Source organism: Crocodylus porosus, unplaced genomic scaffold (assembly GCF_001723895.1).
Source record: "Crocodylus porosus isolate Cpor-Errol unplaced genomic scaffold, CroPor_comp1, whole genome shotgun sequence".
In the NCBI taxonomy this organism is placed as follows: domain Eukaryota; kingdom Metazoa; phylum Chordata; order Crocodylia; family Crocodylidae; genus Crocodylus; species Crocodylus porosus.
The window spans coordinates 44,580,499-44,589,830 of record NW_017728907.1 but is presented as its reverse complement, the minus strand read 5'-3'; the positions used below and the strand labels follow the sequence as shown (position 1 = coordinate 44,589,830).

Here is a 9,332-nt window from a genome sequence, read left to right as displayed (position 1 = left end):
AAATTGGATGCTTATCTTGCTGGGATCCTGTGACCCCAGCTGACTTCCTGCCCTTTGGGAGGGGGCTGGACTCGATGATCTTCTGAGGTCCCTTCCAGCCCGAATGTCTATGGAGTCTATGAAATCTACGTCTCTTGTGGATTTCCCTCTCAAGGCCCCAAGCTGCAAAGAGCCCTGCATGCTGCCAGGCTGGAGGACCTTGTTCAGGGGCTCTTCCTGCTCTGTATTCTGCCCTCGATTCTCCCCCATCCTCTTGACCAGGGTGGGGTGCGGGACGTGGGATGCTGCAGCAGTCTCAGTGCATGTGGCACTGCTGGCCCCTGACCCCAGCTCACACCTGCTGCCACCAGGGTGGAGGCACACCAGCGAGCACTGGGGTGGCCTGCAGCCCCAGTGCAGGCCAGCCCAGGGACCAGGCACCTTTGCTGCCCTCCCCTCTGCCTGCTGGGCTTGGCTGTCACGTACTTGTTCTTCTCGCACTGCCCAGGGCACGTGTCCCTGGAGCACATAAAACACAGCCATGGTCCCTGGCTTATGCTGGCATTTTGGTCACCTGGTGCTTGCAGAAATGCCTGCATCATCACCCCACACAGTCACAAACTCCCCCAAGCTTTGCCCCTCTGTTCTGCTCACCCACTGTGGCCTCTGCATTCTCCCACACATTGCCTTCACCTGGAGCTCCCTCTCTCCTTGTGCACGAGGCACCCGCTTTCTGCAGCCCCCATAACTGTCAGCTTCAAGCACAGAGCAAGAGAACGTGCAAGGCTGATCCCAAGCGTAGGCAGGCACCGGCCAGACCTGCCAGCATTACCGCTGCAGCGCCATTCCCGCAACCACCGGCGCCCGTTGTGCTGGAATCCAGGGCTGGAAGAGACCATGAGGCTTGTCGGGTGCAACCCCTGGCACACTTGCTGATACTGCCCTGTCCCAGAGCCTCCACCTCTCTTGTCCCCTAGAGGTCTGACCAGCCCTGCCCCGGCCTCACGCTCCACTGTCCTGCTGTTCTGACAGTGAAGAAGTTTGTCCTGAAATAGGACCTACACTTGCTCTTCTGCAATTGAAGTCCCTGCCCTCTGCAGCAGGGAGCAGCTGTTCTCTCTTCTCCAGGTGCATGCAAACTGCCCTCATCTCCCCCAGAACCTCCTTTGTGCCAGACTGAACACACTGAGCTCTCACCCTTCCTCACACCTCTGCCTTCCCACTTTTACTGCCCTTGTGACTAGTCTCTGGATCCTGTCCAGATTTGTGACATCCTCCTCAACTGCAGAGCCCAGAACAGCCAGTGACGCTGCAGCTAAGGCCTGAGCAGAGCAGCACTGTCACCTCCCATGTCTTGCATACAGCACAGGTAACGGGACAAGGTCTTTATTGTATGGACACTGACAAATTCCACCCAGACTTCAGCAGCAACATCAAACAGGCTCTGGAATACTGCACCCAGCAAATTCATTTCTTGGCCACCTTGGTGGAAGTTTGCAATGGCCTCATCACCGCTGCACTGTATCGGGACCAGCTGAGTACCACAGCTGTCATTCCCGCACATCATGCGAGCCATTACGTGCAGGCAAGTTACAACCAGATCTGCTCTGATCCCACCTGCTGGGATGCACCGAGCTGCAGGATCTGGAGCAGGGATTCCTACACTCATCAGAGCCCTGCTCCAGCCTGCTACAAAACCAACCCTGGGACAAGGACAAGAAAACCCCTCTGGGTGTCACCTACAGCTCTCAGCTCGAACACCTCAGCCACACTGTTAGTGACCCCCAATCCCTTGTCTCAAGGTAGCTGTGGGGGACATGCATGACCTAGCTCACTGGCAGTTCCCATCCTCTGTCCTTCTCCTTGGTTCTGGGGTCCTGGGGTCCTGGGCTCTGCTGTGCAGGCTGAGCTGCAGCTGCCACTGCCTCGTGGATTCAGCCAGACAGAGAGCAGTTTTCCTTAAACCCTCCCAGGGAAAACTGTTCTAGTGTGGTTTAGTCCCCGCTGAGAGTGTTGGAGCTTAATGCTTATTTTTTATGGAAATGGGAGGCTCCTCCCTAGCTTGCTCCTGTGGCCATATGGCTGAGAGCAAGCAAAACTTAGGGGCATCTGAACCCCAAGCCTGCACATAGGACGCCTGCCAAAAGGGCTTGGGCCTGCATGTAGGATGCCTGGCAAAAGAAGGAAATATCTGAAGCCCCGGGTGGGGGTGAAGGATGTTTGCTGGTTGTAGGGCCACTTATGGTTCTGGACTGACCCATGGATTTGGACTTGACTTGGCTTGGAACACGAAAAATTTCTTTAAAAACGAAACAAAACAGAAATCTCCCTGTAGCAAAAAGCCAGCTGCACCAAGAGGACCATGCCCCCTCATCCCTGCCCACCACACTGCGATGGGAATGCTTGGCTCTGTTGACACCCACGCCTCTCTAGGCACTGAACACAGACACAGGAGAACAACGCATTGCCAAGCGTCGGAGCGCAGAGCCAGCGCTGCAGCAACCAGGTCCCTGCCAGGAGCATGGCCCTGACTCCGACGCCATTGGGACAGGTGCGAGGGCAAAGAATGCAGCACTTCCCTGCACATCACAAGCCAGAAGAGCAGGGATGGGATGAGAGGGGCAGCAGCCAAGGGGAGGCTGTAGCCAAAGATTCGCCTGGATGTTCCTGGCTGCTCAGCCCCTTTAACGAGACAGTCCCTCAAGCAGACAGAGTCCACTGCCCTTGGCACCTCTGAAGCGCTTCGCTCCGGCCCTGTCTACAGGGGAACAGGCCAAAGAGCCCCCCGTGCCCTGCTAAAGCCTCAGGGACTGACTGCAGGGAGGGGGAGTGACCTGGGAGCAGCATGGGGTCCCTGCCTGGTAGATCCTTGACCTCTTTTTCCCAGGGCCCTGCTGGATTTGCGGGGCGAGTGAGGGCGGGGCAGGGGGGCAGCACAGCAGTGAGAGGGTGACGAGAGTGATGGTGGGGGTGGCAGAACATGCATATAGGGCAGTGGTGAGCGCAGGTGAATGGCAGCAGCACACGTGTAGAGCAGTGGCGGGTGCAAGCAAGTGGCACCAGGACACATGTAGGGCAGTGGCAGGCAGCACACGCTTGTAGGGCAGTGGTGGGTAGGGGCAGCACACACATGTTGGGCAGTGGCAGGCACTGGTGAGTGGTGGTGGCACACGCATGTAGGGCAGTGGTAGGCCCAAGCCAGTGGAGGTGGCACGTGTGTAGGGCAGTGGCAGGCACAGGTGAGTGGCAACAGCACATGTGTAGGGCAGTGGCACACGTGTGTAGGGCAGTGATAGGCACAGGTGAGTAGTGGTGGCACATGCATGCAGGGCAATGGCAGGTGCAGGTGAGTGTCGGCAGCACATGCATATAGGGCAGCGGTGAGCGCAGGTGAGCGGCAGGCTGGGTGCTCAGACAGGCTTCCCCCTGGCAGAGCAGGGCACAGGGGGGGCAGGGTGCTACATGCACAGGAGGAAGCAAGGCCCATCGCTGCAGCCATGGCTGGAAACTGCAGAAGCCAATGTCACTGGGGGTGCTTGCACACCAATTATGAGTGGTAAATGCATTATGTGCAAAGTAGTAATGTCAATTGTCATGGTACATTACGAGAGTGAAATAAACCCAGAGAATATCTTTAGTTAGAAAAATCTGATAATGTGTACAAGTGCCCTGGCAGACGCTTCCCTTGCTCTGCCACCCCATCGGGGAGGAGAATTCGGGGGGTGTCACGGCTTGGGGTCAGTACTGCCCCCCTGGCTCCCCCCAGCCACTCCATCACACACCTGCACCGGGCTGGGGCCATGGCAGCGCAGGAGCCTGGGCCTTGGCCTGGGCGTTCCTAGAGTCTGTGAAGGCTGAGGCCATCCTGCCGCGGAGAGCCAGCACTGGGGGGAGCAGGAAACTGCCCTATTGTTCAGGACTGCCTCTTGCTTCCTGCCAGACGGCTGGAGAAGCCTCCTACCCCTGAGACCTAACCAAGTCTGACGCACCCATGGGCTACGTCCCCACCAGCTTCCCTGCCCCCAGGGCTCCTACTGCCTCAGGGCCCCCGCAGAGCCCGGCTGCCCAGGCAGACCCCAGCCGTGACCACAGACCCAGCGTTTCCTGACCCAAGCCTCCCAGGTCTGATAGACCTCTGCAGCATCTGGGTCCCCGGGGCCAGGGCAGAGGGGCTGAGGCCTGTTTTGGTGCCCGGCCCTGGGCAAAGCCAAAGGGCAGCCTCTGGCATGAAGCCAATGAGCATCAATGCTACTGGCCAGCAGCAGGGCAGGACCCCTGGTCCGTGGGAACAGAGGCAGAATCACACCAATCCCAAACGGAAGACAAGAAACAAGCAACACTTCTAGCAAATCAGGCACTCAGTCCAGCTGGGATCCGTGACCAGGCTGGGTCTGGAGCCGTGGGACAGTGGCACAGAGGTGGGGGGCCTGGCCCTGATGCTACTGCGGCTCCCATAAGGGCTGATCTACCCTAGCTCTCTCACCACAGGCCCGGGTCAGGCGGCAGAGGGCAGACCTCCTGCCTGAGCCCCCGGGGACATGTGCCCGCTGCCACCAGCCTGAGCGCACGGAAGCTGAGACCACTGCCACTGTGAGTCCTGGGGCACGTTGGCCAGTGCTTGCCTGATCCTGGCGGACCTGGCAGCTGCACACGGCACTCTCCTCAAGACGCCACTGCAGCAGCAAACCCGCGTGCTACCTGCCCTGCATGCTCATGGCCCCACTCCCTCCAGCTGCACGTGGCCCAGACAGCAGCCACCCAGCAGCCATATGGCCACCGTACAGCACACAGGGCCAGAACCGCACACCCAGGGTACATGTGTGGCACGACAGCCATATCCACGCACATACTCCCCATGTATGTCTGTGACCTGGCACAGCTGCCAGAGCTGCCTTTCGGGACACCAGCCCACCATCCCAGGCTCCTTGGGGACCAGCTGAGAGCAGGGCTGGCTGCTCTCCCATGGAGCCCACCAGACCTGCCCAGCCTGTGTTCATGCCCAGGGTATAGGGCCAAGGAGCCCAGGGAGGCGGAGGCCGGTTAATCTGTAACCAGCTCCTTTGCCTTTCACCTCTTCCCCACTCTCAACTTCCTGGGACTCCACCTTCCGCTCCAGGCAGAGGCAGGACGGAGCCAGAGGGAGCAGCTGCCAGGCCCTGCGGCAGGTAACCCTGCGAGGGGGAGGCAGAGCAGGGCAGCGGGAGGCAGCAAGGGCTGGGAAGCTCCTTTCCTCTCCTCTCCTCTCCTCTCCTCTTGGTATTCTGCGGTGTTCTGCCCTAATGGCCTCTTTGGAGGAGGGACAGGGCTGGGACAGGGTGTGACACTGACCTGGGCACCAGGCCAATGCCAGACAGCTGGTTGCACCCCACCCCGGCCTGTGCAAACCGGAGGAACGAGCTGGGCTGACAGGCAGCATCCAGCAGCTCTGGCACTGGGCCCTGCATGGCAGGACCAGGGGGGCGCGGTGGGAGCCCATGCATCAAGCCTGGCTGCCCTCCCACCCAGGAGCTGAGCACGCCCCAGAGCACTTCCAACACAGGGCACCCTGTCACTCTACACACGTCCCTCGCTCCTGCCGGGTGTCCGGGCTCTGTGCTTCCTATCTCCTGAGGCCCAGGCTTACACTGCTGCGTTCTCCCGGGATCCCCATAGGCAGGAGGACAAGGTCTGCAGAACTGCCCTGCCCCTTGGCCAGGGGAGCTGGTCCCTGCTGTGCTGGCAGCTGAGGCCTTTGCAGGGAGAGAGCCGTGGCCTGGCCCGCTGGCAGCGCGCCAGCTGGCAGGACCCTGCCGCTTGTGCACTTGGCGCCTTCGGAGGCCCTGACCGCACCTGTGCCTGGATGGTGCAGCTGGTGTCAGGCCCAGCACAAGGTGGGGAGAGGGGCCTGGCGCAGGTGGGGGCAAGCCCAGGCACTCCAGAGCACTCTCTCCAGGGCATGAGGGGAGCATGTCCCCAGGGTTTGGGGATGGTTGGCATTGACAGACCCCCCCCCAACCTTGCTCCACGCTCCTCCGTCTCCAGCACATTTATGAAGCCATTGCTGACAGACCCCTCCGCTATGCCCTGCTCTCTGCCATCCATTCCTGATCCTTTCCCCTGCACTTATGGACATGGAGATGGGGTAGAGGGGCGTGCACCCGGGCAAGGTCACCCCAAGCTGGAATTGGAGGGCATGGCACCCTTGGGCTCAGTCCCAGTTGCAGACCAGTCTCCATTGCTTCTCCTGAGCTGCGCCTTGCCTCAACCCCCACCCCCACCCCCTGCACTGCCACTGCATCCTTGCTGCTGTTCATTACCATGGGTGCCGACCCCTCCTGCATCACACCCACCTCCTAGCCAGGCAGTGCTGGCAGGCTCTGCACCTCCCTCTGCGCCAACACGCCTCTCTGTTATGCAGCTTCACGGAGCCCCATGGCAGGTGCCTGGTTCCTGCGGGTCTGCAGCCTCCTCTGCACCTGGGCCCTGGCAGTAGGACACCCCTGCCACGTTGGCAGCCAGGTGGGTAGGGGGCATGTACCTGTGCAGGGAGTCTTGGGCACAGGGGGAGGGTGCAAAAACCCTAAGTCCTGATCCAAAGCAGCGTGTGCAGAATGATGACCGCAGCCATGCTCCAAGCAGGGCTTGTAGGGCACCACTGTAACAGATCCCACTAAAAACAGCACCAATGACCCCCTGCAAGGGGGTCGGGGAGACAAGAGCAGGACAGCAGGCAGGGGAGGGCCTCCATGCCCCAGGCACAAAGTCACACGTACCCGGACCAGGAGGGCTACTGGGCTGCAGGGGGCTGGATTTGCAGGGAGCTGGATTTGCAGGGAGCCTGGCACTTTTGCTCTGGCTCAGCTGCTGGATGATGTTCTGGGCCCTGGGGGGCAGGAGGCCAGAGGAGAGGCTTGTGCCAGCCACAGCAGCCCAAGCGCTGGCAGCAGGAGCCACCCAGCTATACCAGCATCAGTATCACAAGCTCGGCTGGTACTACCAAGAACACAGAGAGGAGCTCACTCCCCGCCCTGTGCAGCTCGCAGCCTGAATCCACATGTGTGGGCCAGCAGGCCCCACCTGGCAAGTGTAGACACCGCCCCAGAGGGACACAGGCCAGGCTGACCCCCCTTTGCCTGCACCGTGCCCTGGGAGGGGCCATCCCCAGAGCCTTACCATCCGGCCCAACCACTCCCATGGCCTCTGACTCAGCAACAAGCATCACGTGTGCACCAGCCACTGCAACAAGCCCAGGGAGGGAGGCAGGAGGGAGGGAGATGGGAACAGAGCACTCAGCTGGCAGAGGACCTGCACCAGTGCTGAACAGAGCAGAAGAATCACTGCCCTTGATTTGCAGGCGAGACTCCTGTCGATGCACTCTGGCTGATGTTAATACAACCCAGGAGACTGCTGGTTTTTTTTCCAGCAAGAGCACTCTGTTGGCTTGTATTTAGGCTATGGTCTACTGGAACCCCCAAGTCCTTCTCTACAGTACTACAGCCTGGCCAGTCATTCCCAGCCTGAATTCGTGCGTGTGATTATTTCATCCCAAGTGTAAGACTGAGCACTCATTCCTGTTGAATCTCATCTGCTTGATTACATGTCATTTCACCAGGCTACCCTGGCCATTCTGGACGCTATGGCGTACACTCCACCCAGCTTGGTGTCATTACAAATTTACTAAGTGTGCACTCAATCCCATCATCTAAGTCATTAATGAAAATGTTGCACAATCCCAAGCCCAAAACAGACCCCTGGAAAACCCCACTTGATACCTCTTTGCAACTAGGCACAGACCCATAAATGACTATTCCTTGAGTACAATGATACAACCAGTTACAATACTTCCATCTAGTTTGTATTTCCTTACAGTAAGAATATCACGGGAGAGACTGTCAACAAGCCTTACTAAAATCAATGTTTATGACATCCACTGCTCTCCCCCTGCCCTCCCCATCCACAGAGCCTGTCACCTTATCGTAGTTGGAAATCAGGTTGTTCAGGCATGACTTGCTCCTGGTGAATCCAGGTTGGCTGTTACTGATCACCTGGTTTTCCTGTAGGTGCTTCACAATTTTTTCCTGGTGTGCCCATGTGATACTTTTATACTCTTCCCTAATACTATGACCAAGCATCCACTTTTTTGTAGAATTCCTTTTTGATTTTTGGCTCATTGAAGAGATTGCTGTGTAGCCAGGCTGGTCTTCTGCTGCACTTCCCTCTCTTCTGTTGCATTGGCATAGATTGCTCCTGAGCCCTTAAAGTGCAGTCAGCTCTCCTGAACTCCTCCTCCCCTCCAACTTGTGTCCTGGGGATCCTGCCCACCAGGTCCCTGAGTTGCTAAAATTTGCTTTTCTGAAATCCAGTGGCCTTATTCTGTCTCACTTCTGCCTTCCTCTGCTGAGGATATTTTGCAGTCACTGTCCCCAAGTTGTCCTCCACCTTCAGGTTCTCATCCAATTCCTCCCTGTGAGCAGGAAGTTGAAAAGTTGGTCTTTAATTGGCTTGGCTTCTCCAGCATTTGAATAAAAAAGGTAACCCTGACACAGTCCAGGACTTGCTGGGCTGCTTGTGCACTGTTCTGCTTCCCTCAGCAGATGTCCCAATAATTAAGTCCCCTGTAAGCACCAAGTCCTGTGATTTGGAAGTTTCTGTCTGCTGTTTAAAGAAGGCCTTGTCCACCTCCTCCTCCTGGCTTGGAGGCCCACAGCAGATGCCCACTGTGACATCCCCCTTTCTGCTTTCCCCTCTGACCCATAGGCTTTCAATATATATATATCAACACCTCCTCCTCTCCCCTGGCTGTCCTTCCTGAACAAGCCACACCCATCCATGGCCATACACCAGTCACGTGAACTATCCCACCACGTCTCTCTAAGCCCAATTACACCATCATTTTGTGCTTGTCCTGGTACCTCCAGTCTTCCCGTGTGCTTCCCATGCTTCTCGCATTAATCTATAAATACTGTGGGTGTCCCCATACCTCCCTTCTCTGATAAGCTCAGGTGGAAAGCCCTGGTTTAAATCAGGTGCTTTGCAGCGGGCACTTGATGGCAGTCAGCCTTAGACTCTCCCTTGTGGGAGAAGCTGCTACTCTGCTCAGATGCACCCATGGGACCATGCCAAAAACCTACCAAGCAGGGGCTGCTGCTCCCTGCGCACCCCTGCAATGGCTGGGCTGACCCCAGCCTCCCACCCGTAGGGAAGTTAGAAACACTGCTGAGGGCACAGGGATGGACAGATGCAGCCATCAGAGGAGCTAGATCAGGAGGGGCCACAACCTCAAAGGAGCTGAGGACAAATAGGTCCAAGGAGGTGATACTTCCCCTCTATCGGGCGCTGGTCAGACCGCAGCTGGAGTACTGCGTGCAATTCTG

At 58.0% G+C, this 9,332-nt stretch overlaps 1 protein-coding gene across 2 annotated transcripts in view; it reads left to right on the top strand.

The window, feature by feature from the left end:
- LOC109307379 (E3 ubiquitin-protein ligase TRIM56-like) overlaps positions 1 to 9,332 on the top strand; it is a 30,439-nt gene that overhangs the window by 3,848 nt on the left and 17,259 nt on the right. The window contains exons 1-2 of one of the 2 annotated variants that reach the window (XM_019531261.1): positions 3,170 to 3,180; positions 6,107 to 6,110. The exons of the other annotated variant lie outside the window; for it this stretch is intronic. The gene's annotated coding sequence lies outside the window, so the exon portion shown is untranslated. Of the gene's footprint in view, positions 1 to 3,169; positions 3,181 to 6,106; positions 6,111 to 9,332 lie in introns of those variants that run through there. 2 annotated transcript variants of the gene reach the window in all.